This window comes from Apus apus, chromosome Z (genome assembly GCF_020740795.1).
Source record: "Apus apus isolate bApuApu2 chromosome Z, bApuApu2.pri.cur, whole genome shotgun sequence".
Lineage (NCBI taxonomy): Eukaryota > Metazoa > Chordata > Aves > Apodiformes > Apodidae > Apus > Apus apus.
Genome location: NC_067312.1, coordinates 43046294 through 43062054, shown reverse-complemented (window position 1 = coordinate 43062054; position 15761 = coordinate 43046294). Strand labels below are relative to the sequence as shown.

Sequence of the window (15761 nt, the reverse complement as noted above, 5' to 3'; positions counted from 1 at the left end):
TATAATGGGTAAAGACAGGAAGTAATGCAGGCAGTAGTGAAATTGCTGTATCAGGTTTTTTTTTGTCATTAAACTGTTGTAAAGAAGATCATGGTATGTGTTTCCTTTACTGAACCAGCTGCTGACAACTATATTTGACATATGTTAAGGCTTGTATTCAATTCTTGTTTTTTTCTTTTTTTAAAAAAACAATAGCTGTATAATATGCAGCATGGTCAAACTTAGAATCAAAATTTAAAAATTACCTTTTTTCAACTACACGTATCAGATGATCTAATGAAAGACACTATCTATTCCTACAGACTTTTTCTCTTCACAGATGTAAAGCATATAGCATGTACAAATCATGTCATTGTTTCCTTTCTTCCAGCAACACAAGATTCTGAGAAAACTTATCAGTTCTAAGGTACAGAGAAATAGCAAGGTTAACTGCAGTTTTTCAAATCTGAAACATTGTTGTTGCCATTAGAAATTTATGAACCACAAAACCAGATTAAATAAAAATAATTATTTTACCATATGTAATAAGTGGCATTTAGTTTTCTTTTCCATTTATTAGATAAAAAGTGCCATGCAGTGTGTTAAGCAAGCATTGTACAAGCTTAGTATTTAAACATCATTAAAAAAAAAGAAAGTTTGTTGTATTTTTCAAAGAGAAAAATCCTGAAGCCAAAAATTGTTTTGTTTTGTTTTTTTACTTAAGACCAAGCACTTGGTCAGACTCAACTGAATAATTTTGTAGAATGTCACATTTTGTTTCCCTTGACTAAATAACAACTCTAACTTAGTAAATTATTTAGTAGTTATACCCTTACTATAATTAAATCAAAATAAAACAAATAAGGATTTAGAGAAATGAATGATTTGCACTCTGCATAGCTATAGAGTCAGTTATCTATCTATTCAGACATATGAATATAATGCATTGTCTTTTGGATCAAATCTTCTTGAATAAGAGCAGCAGGACTCAATATTTTAAAATGAAATATTTCAATTGTTAATTTCCATGACCTAAACTCACAGTTTTGTGGGTTTTGCTGAAAGACTAGTTACTTGATGAACATCTTCTAGGAATATGTCAGAATCTTAGGCACAAATTCAGCTAAAATTCCAGGTGACAAGAAATACTTGTTTCCATAGAAAATTCTTTCAGAAGCTGAGGTCTAAACAGATACATTTGTTACAGGTCACCATCAGTGAAATTAAAATCTTTGTTGAGACAATTTGAATACTAACGGAGGTTCTGGAGATGAAGAAATAACTAAAACGAACATTTAGGCATTTAACATAATTATGGTGCAGTATTAGAGGAAGTTGCAAAGATAAAATCCACAAGATTAAAAGAGAGTTAGGGACTTCCCTTTATAATATGTGAGTTAAATTTTGTGATGTGCTATAAGGGGTGGAGAGATCTACCCACTAGTTTGTTCTTTGCATCTAACCCGACAATAGAGAAGTAATTATCCTGTAAAATTAAACACAGGGAGTCAGAGGTAGAAAACATTTTACATAGTTAGCGAGTTTTTAAACAGTTCCAAGATTTTCCTTTTATTTGAGGCAAAAAATGCTAGTTCGCTAATTGTTTTTTGTAGCACTTGGCTAAATAACTTTTCAGCTTAAATGGGAATAAATCTCCATCAGTCCTTAGAATCAGTTCTCAGAAGATAATCTAAATGTCTGAAAAATGTGATAATACAGATCAGTAGATTTTTGTGCATTCATGTGATTAATTTAATTTACTTTCCCAGAGAGCTTTCAAGAAAAAAAAAAAATATTTTTTCAGAGAACTCCCACATACTGCAATTTCTAATAAATTAACTATTTGCAAATCTACTTTTGAGGTCCTTTATGTTACTGTCATGGGAAGCAGCAAAGAGTAGTCTAAGAGAATTCTGATCCATATTCTTACTTACATTACAAATACATTTCACTAAATCTTACTTTAAAAATCTCATAATGGCCATATTTGTTTATAACATTATTGTCTTCATTTGGGGTTCTGTGCTTTCATTATTTTAATACATGCAAAATACCGATATGCTGGTTGTCTCAAGCATTGTTACTATACCCACCCTCATAGTTCCTGTTAGACTCTTAGTATGTGACCTTAAGGTGGTAGTGTTGTACACACCAAAAAATAGGTACAATTTTCTAGTATATCGTATATATTTGTACTCAAGTTTCTCTGTAGAGTTAAAAATTCTTCTAATTAAATAACCTTCTTTTTTTACCATTCTGACTTCAAGAAACACTTCAGCAACCAATGCATGATATCAAATTCCATCTGTTCTTCACAGGGGTAGGGGTGAGGTGACAGAGAATTAGTGCAGGGACTTTCTGGATCTCAACAAGAAAGGCCCACAACAAGTAAGTATGCCTTAGTAAGGTAACTGCTTCAAAAAGTCAAATAGGAGCACAGATAGTAACATCTTAAATGCCCTCAGATCCTGGACATCCTGTGTTCATGTAGCGTCAGACGGAGCCCCAGTGGATTTTCCCACAGCACGTGGCACAGAGCAGATCTTGTCTGTGGGGAGAAACTCCCTTTCAGTCATTTGAGGTCATGTATAATATTCTTACAAGAAGTCAGCTCTGTTGTTAGACAAGGGCCAGGCCAGGCAGGAGCTGTGATCGCAGTGCTGAGCAGGAGCAGCCTGCATGCTCCTCTGGTGCATGGGCTGGGTTCTCCCAGCCAAGGGAGGTGATCAATATATTCCACCTCTCGATCCACATATAGTTTACTTTTCCCAAATGTGTATTATAGTTTATGGATTATATTGACAACATATGAGATTCTTAAGTACAAGTACCAATAGAGCAACATGGCCTGTTCAAGTAAAACATCTTCCATAAGGCTCCCAATACAGCAGCATCTTCCACACTTTTTAAAGCAATTGTGTTAATCCTTTAGTCATTTGTGCTACTTAAAGAAAAAACAAAGCAGCTAAACCAAAATGGTTGTTTTTTGTTCCCACTTCATGATCTCATTAGAGAGACAATTCTTCATGATTCATTAAGACATTTTCTTTTAAACCTCAGATCATTCACGATTTTTCTGTCCCCTGTATCATGTGAAGTAAAATGTAATTGCAGTTTTAATTCTACTTTCCTGCTGCTAAAATACCCAGTTATACTTTTTATTTCACCTTTATGAATGCTATCTCTCTCTTTCCTTCTTCTAAGCATAGAAAAAACAGTTCCAGAATCTCCACAAAAGCTTTATTAAGTCCTTACTTGAGGCTTATGTCTGATACACTACTTAAACAGGTGACCATACTGAGAACAGCCAGTTCTAGCAGTGTGCCGAAAGTACTGCTTGTTACTAGAATTCTGTTATAAACTGTAGACCCTAGTTACTACAGTTTGCTTAATCTCTATTAGGTTCCATTTTTGTTTTCATTGCCCCAGTTGGCCACTTTGTTCATGTTGCATCATTTCACCCATTAGTACCAGATCTGCTTTGTAACGCATGTGGACAGACAGCAATCAACAGATTGGGAGTGCATTTCCTCTTTTTCTGTAATTCTATTTAGTGTCTAGTACATTGAGATTCCAGTCCTAATTGACAGTAGTTGAAAGAGGAATACATAGGAGAAGTCCTGTGTGCTAATACAGGTATTTCAACAATACCAGGTCTTTGAGCAGGTACATTTTCTTCCCTCTGCCATGGCAAAGTGCTCTCTGTGTTCATGTATACCATGTCAGCAGGAGTAAAAGCTGAATTCAGAGAAATCATGAGCCATGCTGCAAAGAAGAACAGAGTAGCTCTTTTAGCAGTTATAAATGCATCAATTTGAGTAAAATGTCACCATCAATTACCAACTCCCTTATTACAAAGCAAATAAAACTTTTTATTTACTTTTTTTTTTTTAATTAGAAAACATTTTCCTTGTTCAGCACTTTGGATCAGTTCTACTTCAGCCTGTCCACTTTAGGTTTTCCTTTTAGCACTTACTGTCCTCACAACCTCTGACCATTTCTCTCCTTTGAAGGAACATATTCAATAGATGCATTTGGTGTAATTATCTCCAGGATGACCAGTTTTAAAAAACCCTTCTAGAGGCTTAATTTGAGTTCAAGAATTAGTAAAGATCATAGAGATGAGTTTACTTTTACACAGACCTTTGTGACCACATGTCATGAGACAATTTTTTATGAACTTTGGGTAGGCAGTGTGATACTTAGATGCAAAATTCAGCAAAATTACAAAGGCATTCAAGTGTGCTCAACTGCCTTTCCTGTTCTCTGTATTAACACAAACAGTTTAATATTTCAGAGTTTAAGCGATGTTCAGAACATACTCTCTACCCTAAAAAATCGAGTCTTTAATTGAGAAACTACATTAATGCAGGCCAAAAACTGAATGTTTTTTCTCCTGATAAGACTAGTCTAATCAATACCTGTGTAGAGTCCCCAAAAGAATAATTGTCTCAAAACAGCTGCCCTAACAAACTGGACATTGTGTTTGGGTTGGGGCCTCATTCGGTAACCACCTGGACCCTGTTCTCACAAGGAGAGACCCGTTTGGTAACCACCCTGATAAACTGGACAGTGTCCTTACTTGATAAGGAGCAGTGGCCGGCAAGAGGAGACCCGTGGAGGCACAGTGCCACCTTGTGAAAGGACACTGTCCTGTTTAAGGACAGAGCACACGTGTGAAAACAAAGGTAATTTCTCGATCATTCCGGATAGGGCGGCCAAGTGATCACCTGGACCCCTGTGCCCCACTGACTCATTTCCAGAACATTCCCAAATCCAACACTGAGTCTGCACAAAGTAGGCTGAGCCTCACCAGGAGAGGCAGGGCTAGGTGCCATCAAAGAGGCAGACTTGAAATGCCCAGGCATTGTGTCCTCCATCCAAAGACTACAGCGTCACGTGGGATTGTTGCTGGATGCAAGGGTGCTGATATCTTTCCTATGTTTTTAAATATGAATACGTAGGTGTGTGAGGAGTTCAGTTTAAAAAATAGGTATTTATTGCATATGATACAGCAACAAGCTGCTATCCATAATCTTATTTATTTCATATGTGTCTCTGCTTCATAAAAGTTATTATCAGATACGATGTACTTTTACATTAGCTGTAAATTGTTGTATTTTAAATTAGCTGTACATTCCACTTGGCTCAAAAAGATCTACATACGTGCATAAAAGTGAAATTATTTTTTAGGTGTTTTGCTAAATAAGTACAGGCTGCAAAACTAAAAAGCCAAAACAAAAGGTCTTGTTCTGACTTCCTAACTGTTCATCTCATGTTTAGATATTGGATAAGTGAAATACCTGACTGTGGGTCTTACAAGCTAGCTGTACTGTGAAAAATAAAGGGTCTACATCTAGGAATTTCTGCATAGCCAATGCACTGATTTCAACAGTGCTTGCATTTTTTAATTTATTATTTTTATTATTTTTTTGTGGTACAGAAAGGCATTTTTTTTTTTTGTTGGTTTGGTTTGTTGTGGATTGTTTGGGAGTTTTTTTGGTTGTTTGTTTGGGTTTTTTTGTAGTAAATCACAGCAGTGTTGAAAAATAACTCATAATTTTAGAAAGATGTGATTATTTTGTGCAACATGTACTCTGTATTAACAACAAAGTTAAATTGCAGTCAGAGAGGCACACAACTAGTACCACAGCCAGTGCTGAGAAAGGACACCCTGCAATAACTAGGCCTTGAAGAAGGCAATCAATCAAGAGATTTAGAGAGTATCTCATTTAAATCACCAGCTTGGCAGATAAGATGTGAGGTCTGTATGAATAATTGGACCTAAGGAATGCAGGATGTGATAAAAAAGAACCAGAATAAAAAAAAATTAATGGCTAAACCAGTCCTGGGCAGTTAAAGCTGTAGAATTTGCAACATTGTGTTCTTTAGGTGAACTTAGCTCTTTATAATGCTAAAAATCACACCCCCAGGTCAAAAAGACCCCTGCCCAGGTGAAGACCTTTCCCCAGAGCATAAGTGATAGAAGAAAAAGTCGTGTAACCGTATTATATGTAAATCACTAATCAATCACTGTAAGGAGGATGGACTTGGAAGCTTACTAAACTTTATAGTTTTGTCTATAAATACATCATGGAGAATCTCCTTTGGTGTGCTTGGTTTGTGGGAAAGCACCAAGTGCCCAGCTTTGTACAAATGTGCAATAAATAACAAGGTTTCCTTCCTAAAGTAGCCTCTGTGTCTGCCTTTCAGGAGCTATCCTAAGCTGGTAACAGTAGCAGCATCTAAATGAGTAATAATTTTGATCAATTTGAGAAAAAAGGAGTATTTCTCATTACCAGACCTTAGGAAAAAAAGCTGAACAGTTACTTGCACCTAAAAAACAAACATCATCCTCAATGTTAAAGCTCTTGGATGCGGCTTTGAGCAACCTGGTCAAGTAGGAGGTGTCCCTGCCCATGAGGGGGGTTGAAACTAGATTATCTTTAAGATCTCTTCCAGCCCAAAACATTCTATGAAATCTGACTTACCACAAAATAAAATTCTAGTCTTTCAACTAACTCCGTTAGTAAAACATAAGATTAGAAAGAAAATGTGAGAGTACAGAGAGACTGAAATATGATGGAAGACTAGTATTGAGCAAATATGGCTCAAAATAGGCATCCTTTTCTTGAGATTCCTCAGCGTTTTTTGAAAACATTCAGATTAGAGCAGTTGATCTTGGGTCAGTGCACATCACAAGTAGTCTTCACAAGGAAGTCCTGCTGTGACAGTGGAAGAGGCCACGCTACTACATATTTGGGGAAAGAGCCATCTCACCTGAACCACGTTTCAGGTGATTTGATTAATTCCTGCATTACTACTCCCACTCTTCTCGGGATTGCATTGTTGTCTCTACATGCATTTTTGATGGATTTTTGTTGCAGTTGTTTTTGTTTGTTTGTTTTCTTTTTGTGTTTGTTTGTTTTTTATTTTATTTATTTATTTAATGAAACTATCACTTGAAAAACATCTAGCTTCTATTTAGTACGTGGTGCAGGATATTCTCCTCATCTTGTACTCTTCTGGGTAGGGACTGGGTCATTAGCAGTACAACGTCTTAGAACTAACTGTGATGGCAACTGTGTGTGCCTTATTGTCAAGATAATTTTATATGAAAATTCAGGCTGTTACTGCTATTTACTTTATAAAGTAAGTTCATTCATTGTATTTCTAAGTTAGCGTTGCTCTACTGACCTGGCTAGAAATACAGTGGGCAGTAGCTGCTCTCTCAATTAGATAATGACATTATCATTACCAATTGGTGTATATTGCCTCGAAACACTCTGCACGTATCCCTTTGCCTCCGCTATTCAAATAGTAAATGTTATCTTTAAGAATATATGAGCAGGGAAAAAAATAAACCAAAATAAATAAATAAAGAATTGTGTGTTGAGTTTTCAGATTCAGACCTTTCAAGATTGAGAAGCACGTGTGCCTAACAGCTTTTCCCTGCTGTGTGCACACCACTCCTGGAGGCAGGAGCTGCACAGCAGTGCGGGCAGCAGAGGCTGCGGGGCAGCCTGTGTGAAGAGTGGCCAGTTCCAGCTGGTTCCAGCCAGTTCCAGCTGGTTCCAGCCGGTTCCAGCTGGCTTTAGCCGGCTCCAGCTGGCTTCAGCCGGCTCCAGCCAGCCCACTGCTGGGAGCAGCACAGCCCCGCTGCTGCGATGGCAGAGCCTCTGGGAAGTGTCTTTAGGGAAGGATGGAAAGAAAACACGTGGGGAACAGCCCTGCAGACACCAAGGCCAGTGAAGGAGGAGGGCGAGGAGGTGCCCCAGGTGCCAGAGCAGGGATTTCCCCTGCACTCCCTGGTGAAGACCATGGTGAGGCAGGCTGTGCCCTGCAGCCCATGGACAATGGGAATGACTTCATTAGACTTTTCATGTGACAATGTAAAATGAGCAGGCACTAGATACAACAACTAAACAGTTAAAATAACGGCTAAAATTCTTGCATCACTATGTCATTATACCTTCAAACAGCATGAGAAATGGTGTCAGCATGGTTAGTAACTATAGTGCTCCCTGCGTATGAATGAATATACAGACTGCCAGTTGGTGCTCAGTAGTGTAAAAAAGTGATCGGTTAATAAAGTACCAGAAAAGACACTTAAAGTACATATATGTAGTATTAATTTATATTCAGCAGTTAGCAGATTTTGAAGAACAAACACAAATAGCATTCCTGTTAGATATTTTCTCTGCCAGTGCAATAATTTATTTATGACTTCTCTAGTGAGAATTGAAACACGGTGTTGGAGCTGCATGCAGAGAAAAAGGGTATGAAATCATGTCCAGGAGAGCAGCGGAAAAATCTGTGAGGAAAGAACAACATACTTGCAGACTCACACATTATTGTCAGTGAAATCCAAGGGGTAAAAATTATTTACTTGTTTATAAAAAATATTTTTATATGCAATTCTTAGGTACCATCAAGCAAATACCATCTCAGAACTAGGACAGCATATTTTATACCCCTGCTCTTATACTTCTATACTAAAATTGGCTGACTGCCAGACTTTTTTTTTTTTTTTTTTTTTTTTTTTTTCAGGTAAATGTCACTGTGTCTTTTTATGTCACTGCTGTGAAAAGATGTTTGTCCTTGGCTATAATTCTGAAAAATATTTTGGGGAAAATGGGATGTTTCTTTTAGTGTTTTCTAAGTGCCATCAACCATATATATATATATGCAGTTAATCCCTGAAGTTGCAGTCCTCCGATTTCCTATACAACTATAATTTTGAAAAAGTTGAAGCATAATTGCATTCTTTAGTGAGTCATGAGTTTTCTTAATGTAACAGAAGCAGCCTCCTTATCTTTTGTTCTTCAGTTTGGATTGTATTGAATGCTTGTGAAGTACTAATAACACTAGCTTTTGTTTCTGAAAAACTTCACTGTTCTGAGGCTCTTGAACAACAATAATAATAAAATTCTTCCTTAATTTTGTACTTCATCCCAAACAATTCATCTAGCCAAATGAATACAAAACTGTGTTGTTTCAGACTGTTTTAGATAGTTACTCATCTTAGATGGATGTCCTAAGTATTGTTGTACGACCTCTGAAGCAGCATCCAACATAATGCCAAAGATTTCTGGTAAATAAAAAGAAGATAAATCTCCCGTGGAGGAGAAGTAGCAAAACAGTTGCAAAATCAGTACTGTGGAACTCAGAAATGGGTCACCATGAAGTGTAGACCAAGGATGCTGATTACCACAGAAGAGATATTTCTTATTCTGTGCTCTGCTTTAGAATTAGTTCTCATGGATGTTATTCTTTTCGATTGGGGAAACAGGAAAATTCATCACAGAAAATGTGATTCTACTCAGAATGAGAGATACATTAAGTACGCAATTAAATACTTTTACAATGCTTAACTCAAACAACTCAGAAGGGACTTCTTGAGAGTCATCACTGACACCTCTTTGAAATAATTGGCTGCACGTTAAGCAGCTGAAAATACATCAGGATGCTAGCAATCACAAAAGGGCTGCTGACAACAGGTCAGAGGCATCTCCTTGCAGTCAAAACCTCAGAGAGCCCATGGTTTGTGGGTACCTTGTCCAGTTGTATTTTCTGCATCTCAAGAAGGATGTAGTGGAATTAGAGAAAGCTCAGAGAACGGCAACTAAAACAGTCCGGCAGTGGAACGGCTTCTTTGCAAGAACAAATTAAAAAGACCAGGACTTCAGTTGGGAGGAGATAAGCCTGACTGACGGTATGACTGCAGTTTACAAAATCATGATGGTGGTTGCCCAAATGCATGCAGAACTTTTATGTAGTAAGCCCCACATTTGCAGAACTAAGCGACATTTTATGAAAAAAACCTGGAGATTTTGTGTAAAAAGTTCTTACATAGCAGGTGTTGAACCTGTGGAACTTGCTGCCCAGAAGCTTGTAGAGGCTGAAAACATGAGCAGCTTTAAAAAACGGATGACACTAAGTGCTGGAGAACAGGTCAGTAATGGATAGCAAAAGGATAATGTGTGAATGACCTCCCCAACACCCCTAGTAAATCAGCTGTGGATGCTGGAAGAGTACAAGATGAGTGAACAACAGAGAAGGTCCAGGCTTTTGTGCCTACACAGTATTTCTACTGGCCTCTGTAGAAGAATGGCCAGGCTAGAGTTGCCTGGTGTGAACAAGGACATTTTTTGGTATTCTCAGTTTGAGAGATGCACATTTTTTCGTTCTTAATATTTACTGAATAAAAATTTTCTTTCATTTACAAGCAATAAAACATTTTATCTCTGAAAGTTCTGAAAGCTCAGATGACGGTTTTAGAAGTTTGGGCAGACTGTAATAAAGGTAGGTTTTGCTTTATATGTACTTCATTATTCTTGAAATCCTATTCTTAAAATGTCAGCCTTCCATTATTTATTCAACCTTACCTAGTTCTGCAAATGGAGCTTAATTTGTTGAAGAATTGAATCTCTAGCTCTAAATATATAGCCTTGCTACAATTTGTTGGCAAAAAAATTGTTCTTGACTCTTAAATTTGTCTCGAGTATATTGAAATACATTGGTATCATAGTTCTTACTTTTGTGTGACACACTGCAAAAAAGTTCTAGTTGTAAAGCCTGAAATCTTTTCATGTGCAACATTTTCTGTATTTTTTTAAAAGTTTTTTTAAACAGATAATCAAGCTTCATACTATAAAAATGTGGTGTTGTGGACTTCTTCCATTATAATTAAAATTAATCGTATTTCATTTCAAATAAAAATTATCATACTTTCTTTCCTATTATTTTTATAGCTTTCAGGAAGTTAAACATTTCTTACTTGCATTTAGAAGACTCAGTGCCTTGGTTATACGTTTATGAAGTTGTGAGAATCTCTGCTGTTTTGGTGCTTAGGGCTTGCATATTTTGCATATGTATAATGAACTAGCAAAGCATTTTTCTTCATATTACAGGTGCAAATATTGTTTTAGAAAGATCCTGAAAAGAATAGTAAAAATAAAAATTACATTACTTAAGATCTTCATGTAGAAATTAAAAGCCCAGTAAAAATAGCACAAATATTAATCTTAAATTTAAAATAATAATTTACTTTGAGAATTAATGTTCTTGTGGAAATGGGTAAGCTTCACCTGAAAGGAGAATTTCAAAGAAATTTCAGACTTAGAACAATTTTAATGCTTTTGAGAGAGAGTAGAATTTTATTTAAATAAGAAAAATATGTTCCTTCCCTTTCACTGCTTTTAATCAAAAGTTTTCAAAAATGGTGTCCAATTTAGCTGAATTACTTACATGAAGATACTTGCAAAGGTGTAAAAGCAAACAAACAAAAAATCCAAACCCAACAAACAAGAAGCGAAGAGAAGCGAAGAGAAGCGAAGAGCTTAGGAATTAACCCATTTATTAAGGGTTAACACAACTGTGGGATGAGGTTTAGGGAAAATGTAAAAATGGCAAATGGCTACCAGGGATATATCAGGGAAGCAATGTATCCTCTAGGGAAGGTAATGCAAAAAGTTCTGTGCTCTTAAGGCGTTCTGTCCAAGAGAGGGTTGTGGATCAAAGGAGAGGGAGGGAGGAATTGAGCCCGGCAGGGAAGTTAGAGCGAGTGTGTGTTTACCCTTCCATGGTGTGTGGCTCCTGGGATGCGGCTTCTTTCCAGCTGGCAGGGCTCGGTAGCAGGTCCGTAGCGGGCCGGCTTCCCGGTAACAGGGGCGATCCCCCAGCAGCAGGCAAGAGTGAGAAGGGAGAGGGAGGAGAAGGGGAAGCGAAAGGGGAAGAGAAAGGAGGGGAGGGGAAGAGGAAGGGATGGAAGGGGATGGGAGGGAGGAAAGGGGCGGTGAAGGGGAAGGGAAGGGAAATTGCCCATTCAAACAATACTTTCAGTGTAATGGGATTATGCAATGGAATACTGTTGCCAAAGTGGATGATAAGCCAGACTTCACAGTGAGTTGTCTCCCCAAAACATCCTGATCTAAAGCTTTAAAGAAAACATTTATCTGAACTTTAAAATTTAGATACAAATCTAGAAAACTGCACAATAACTTACTAAGATGAAATTTTAATTCATCCTTGGCAAATTATCTAGCAAAATACGTTGGTACTGTTACCTCAATACAAAATAATAAATACACATTCTAATTGTTTTCATGACATTTCAGAAGACTAGGCAATATTTTATTAAAAAACCTCTGAATTCCTATGATTGTTACAAACTTTTAATAAAAGCCTTCTACATTTTAATAAAATACGCATTCAAACTTTACTTCAGGTCAAAACCAAGAATACATTTATCCAGTGACAAATATATTTGTTGATCTTTTAGTTATCTCTTTTTGAAAAAAACTTGTATCTAACAATATAAAATGGTCTATGGATTACCCTGATGGAAAATCTCTCAAATTTAAAGATACAAGAACTGCACAAAGTATGTAAAAATTCTGAGTCTGAGCAAGCTTTATTTAATGTCACATCGGGACTTGCAATTAATGGAAAATAACAAGTCATTATACAGAGAGTAAAATGTCAGAAGTTATTATACTAGTAATGATGGAAAGCTGAACAGAGGAAATAAATGTATTATGATAGTGATGCAGTAAATATTTGATGGATTAATTACATTTAATTGACTTAATCCAATGATATTTAGCTCTCTTACCCTGTATAGCCAAGTACAGGTCTGGTAATGACAGCTGTGTCAGAACCATATTCTGCATCACCCTGTGCTGCTAGCTGCCTCTGCCTGGTCTTCCTCGGGTCAAGGCACACAGACATTCAGAGGGAACATCTGGCTGTTTGGCAGCAGTGCCAAGTACCTTTCTGTGCCTCTTGGGAGATGTTTGGACTGGAAAATTCTGTGTTGTTCAGGCATTAAGATCCCCTTTCAATACCTTCTTATGCATGAATATTACAAGGCTGGAATGAGGAAAGACAGTATTCCTCCTTTCAACCATTTAATTCTATGTGATTTGGTCTGCTGTACTCCACACATTGCACTCTGCAGATAGAAAACATATCTGAAAGCTACCCTAATGGAAAACTATGTTTTCCATCTTTCTTCATCACTGATACTAAAAATGACTATGTGTTTCAAAATTAGTATATAGTAATTACTACTGTTACTATAACTTAGTCTGGCAGCTCAGGTGGTGCAGGTTTGCGTAGTGAATCAAAACATGACTAACTAGGAAATGGTTCCCAAGCTAGGACAGAAATTAAGGTCAAGAACAGTTAGCAAAAAGTGCGTTATTTTCTTATACATTCATTATATAATAAGTTTTACCTATTTACCTGTTTCAACAGAAAAGTATATTATTTCACGTATTTTATATATTTAATTTATATTCTTGTACATACAGTAGTATAGAATTATACATACATGGTACACATTTTATTCTATGTACATATAGTACATACATATATATGGCATATGTGATCTATTATTTAATATAGCATATATACAAACACACAGTAAATTATGTTGCTATTTTTCTTTCTACTTTCTTTCTATACACTCCACAGTCATGATTTGGCCATTTCCTAACTTTCGGGCATTTCATTTTCTGGGTGATTTTTTCATTGTCGTTTCTTGTTAAAGTTATAACAATACATGAATTTCAGAATTTATCACAGATATCTTTCAGTATAATTTTTTTGGGAATAATTATTTATTTCACAGGACTTTTGTACCTAGATGGTTGATTTTGTTAAACAGCAATTTTGAAAAACAGAAAATAAAGACAATGAATGAAGACAGGCAAAAAGAGATAAAAGGTTTTCTGTACGTATCTGACAATGAGACAGACAGTAACAACAAAATTGTAGTGCAGGCTAGGAATGTACCTTTTGAGAACAAAAAGCAAGACAGTGTTAGACAAAGGACAAAAAATCTTATGTCCTCTTTAACAACTTCTGTTTTGCATTCAGGCTTCATCACATGGACTTGGAGCTCCCAGTCTACTAAAATGAAAGCTAATCCATGGAATGGATGTCATGGCTATTGCGGAGAGAAAAGAACTGAATCTATTTGACCCATATTCAACTCAGTATTTCTCAAAGAAAGAATATTTACCCTTGCACTTGGAGCATTTTTTTTTCTCCTTAGTCCACTAAGTATCTTATTCTTCCACCTTGGCAAACTTTCTTTTTCTCCTTTCAAGCTGTTCAAAGCACATATCCGTACCATTGCTTTAGTCTCGAGTGCCCACTCCATGTTTCAGGAGTTTTTGTGCAACTGCTTATTATAAAAACTCCTCTCTTTATACTAAATTGCATACCTCTTCGGGTCTCCCAGTGTGCCTTACTATGAAAATTCACAAACAGCAAACAGTGACTTTTTTTTTTTTTTAATAATAATAATAAAAAAAATTAACTCAATGTGTCTTTGGACTGCTTGGAGTTAAACACTGAGATGTTATGGTTTGTTTTACACACTTCCTGTGTATTAAAGTGCCATGTTCTGTAATATTATAATGCAAATAATAATTAATAGAATGCACTTTTCATTATGCAATAATAAACTTTCATGAAAAAAACAATAAAGCTGTTTAATGATGATATAATGAAATAATTATTTCCTCCTTGATTTAAGGAAGCTTTGTATCTTGCTTAAGGAACATTGCCACCTAGCAACAAAGTATCCTCTCAGGCTTCTGGACAAAGGCTATTAAGAACTGCCCTATCAGCAGCTCTTAAAACTTTTTCAACTTTTTTGAAATTTTGTTGTTATTCTTTTGTCACTTAGCATTCAATGCCAGCTGGAACTCTGCAGAACAGAGGGAAATTGTTAACTATTTAGTCTTGGAAGAACACTTTAAAAGGCAAGTTACAGAAGTGTTTTTTTTTTTTTTAAAAAAAGACAAAATGTTAACTTTTTCCTTAAACACCTACTATGCAGTAAGGGGTAATGAGGAAGGACCCTAACCAAGAAGGATACCTGTCAGATGTCCTCATAAAGCCAGGAGAAAATATCTGCTGCCCAGCCACTGACAGCGTAGAATGCATAGCCTGCAATTTTCCTCCCTGATGCCTCCTAAGAAAGTGAACATTTGCTATGATGTGAGAATGACAAATGCTCATAGTCTTAAATCAGATTAAAAATAAGAATTAGTATACATTAAATAAACAAACAAAAAATTCCAGAGTATATGGATTAGAAAGAGTCAGGAACAATGAGAACAAGAATTAGTTCAACTAATTTAGCAAAATGATGACCAGTGAAGAAGACATCATTTGCCCACATGACAGAATTAAGTCTGTTTCAGGACTGTTCTCTAGAGAAAATACATCTGTTATCTTACCAAATAATTTCACATTTTTTAAGATCTAAAATAGTAATAGGAACCGTCTCTGACTGGCAAAGTAAATAATGGTTATAGTTACAACTATAAAACATGGACAATTTACATAAAAATGAGAAATCTAGCCAAAGAGAAAATATAAGACACTACAATAAAAACTGTAAGTGTAATTTTATAATGTTTTAATGAGACCAGTAAAGAGCCTTCATAAGGTTAGAATATTGTTGGTAGTGCTATGCAGGTAGTGACTGAAAAAGGATAAGAGCAATATAGCAAAATGGCTTACTGCAACACCTGGGTATCCTAAAATATGTGTTTTTCTAAGCATGTAATATATATATGCTTTAAAATAAATATTACTTAACCGTATGGATAGTCTAATCAACGAAAAAGAGGTCTTGCTGAGTGAGTTTGGCTTCTACATACAGCAATGAATAAATGTCAGAAATCAAGGAAATCTATTTAAAAAATACATTGTATTAGTATCTTGTCAATCATTAATAGTGCGAATCAGCATCTTCCCTA

At 36.1% G+C, this 15761-nt stretch overlaps 1 long non-coding RNA gene across 1 annotated transcript; it reads right to left on the bottom strand.

The window, feature by feature from the left end:
* Positions 1-246: 246 nt before the first annotated feature.
* On the bottom strand, positions 247-14184 carry LOC127395398 (uncharacterized). The gene is made up of 3 exons (XR_007891793.1): positions 11558-14184; positions 10760-10917; positions 247-3744 (listed from the first exon to the last, which is right to left on the bottom strand). It is a non-coding gene; the product is annotated as an uncharacterized LOC127395398 (long non-coding RNA).
* Between the last annotated feature and the right edge of the window lie 1577 nt (positions 14185-15761).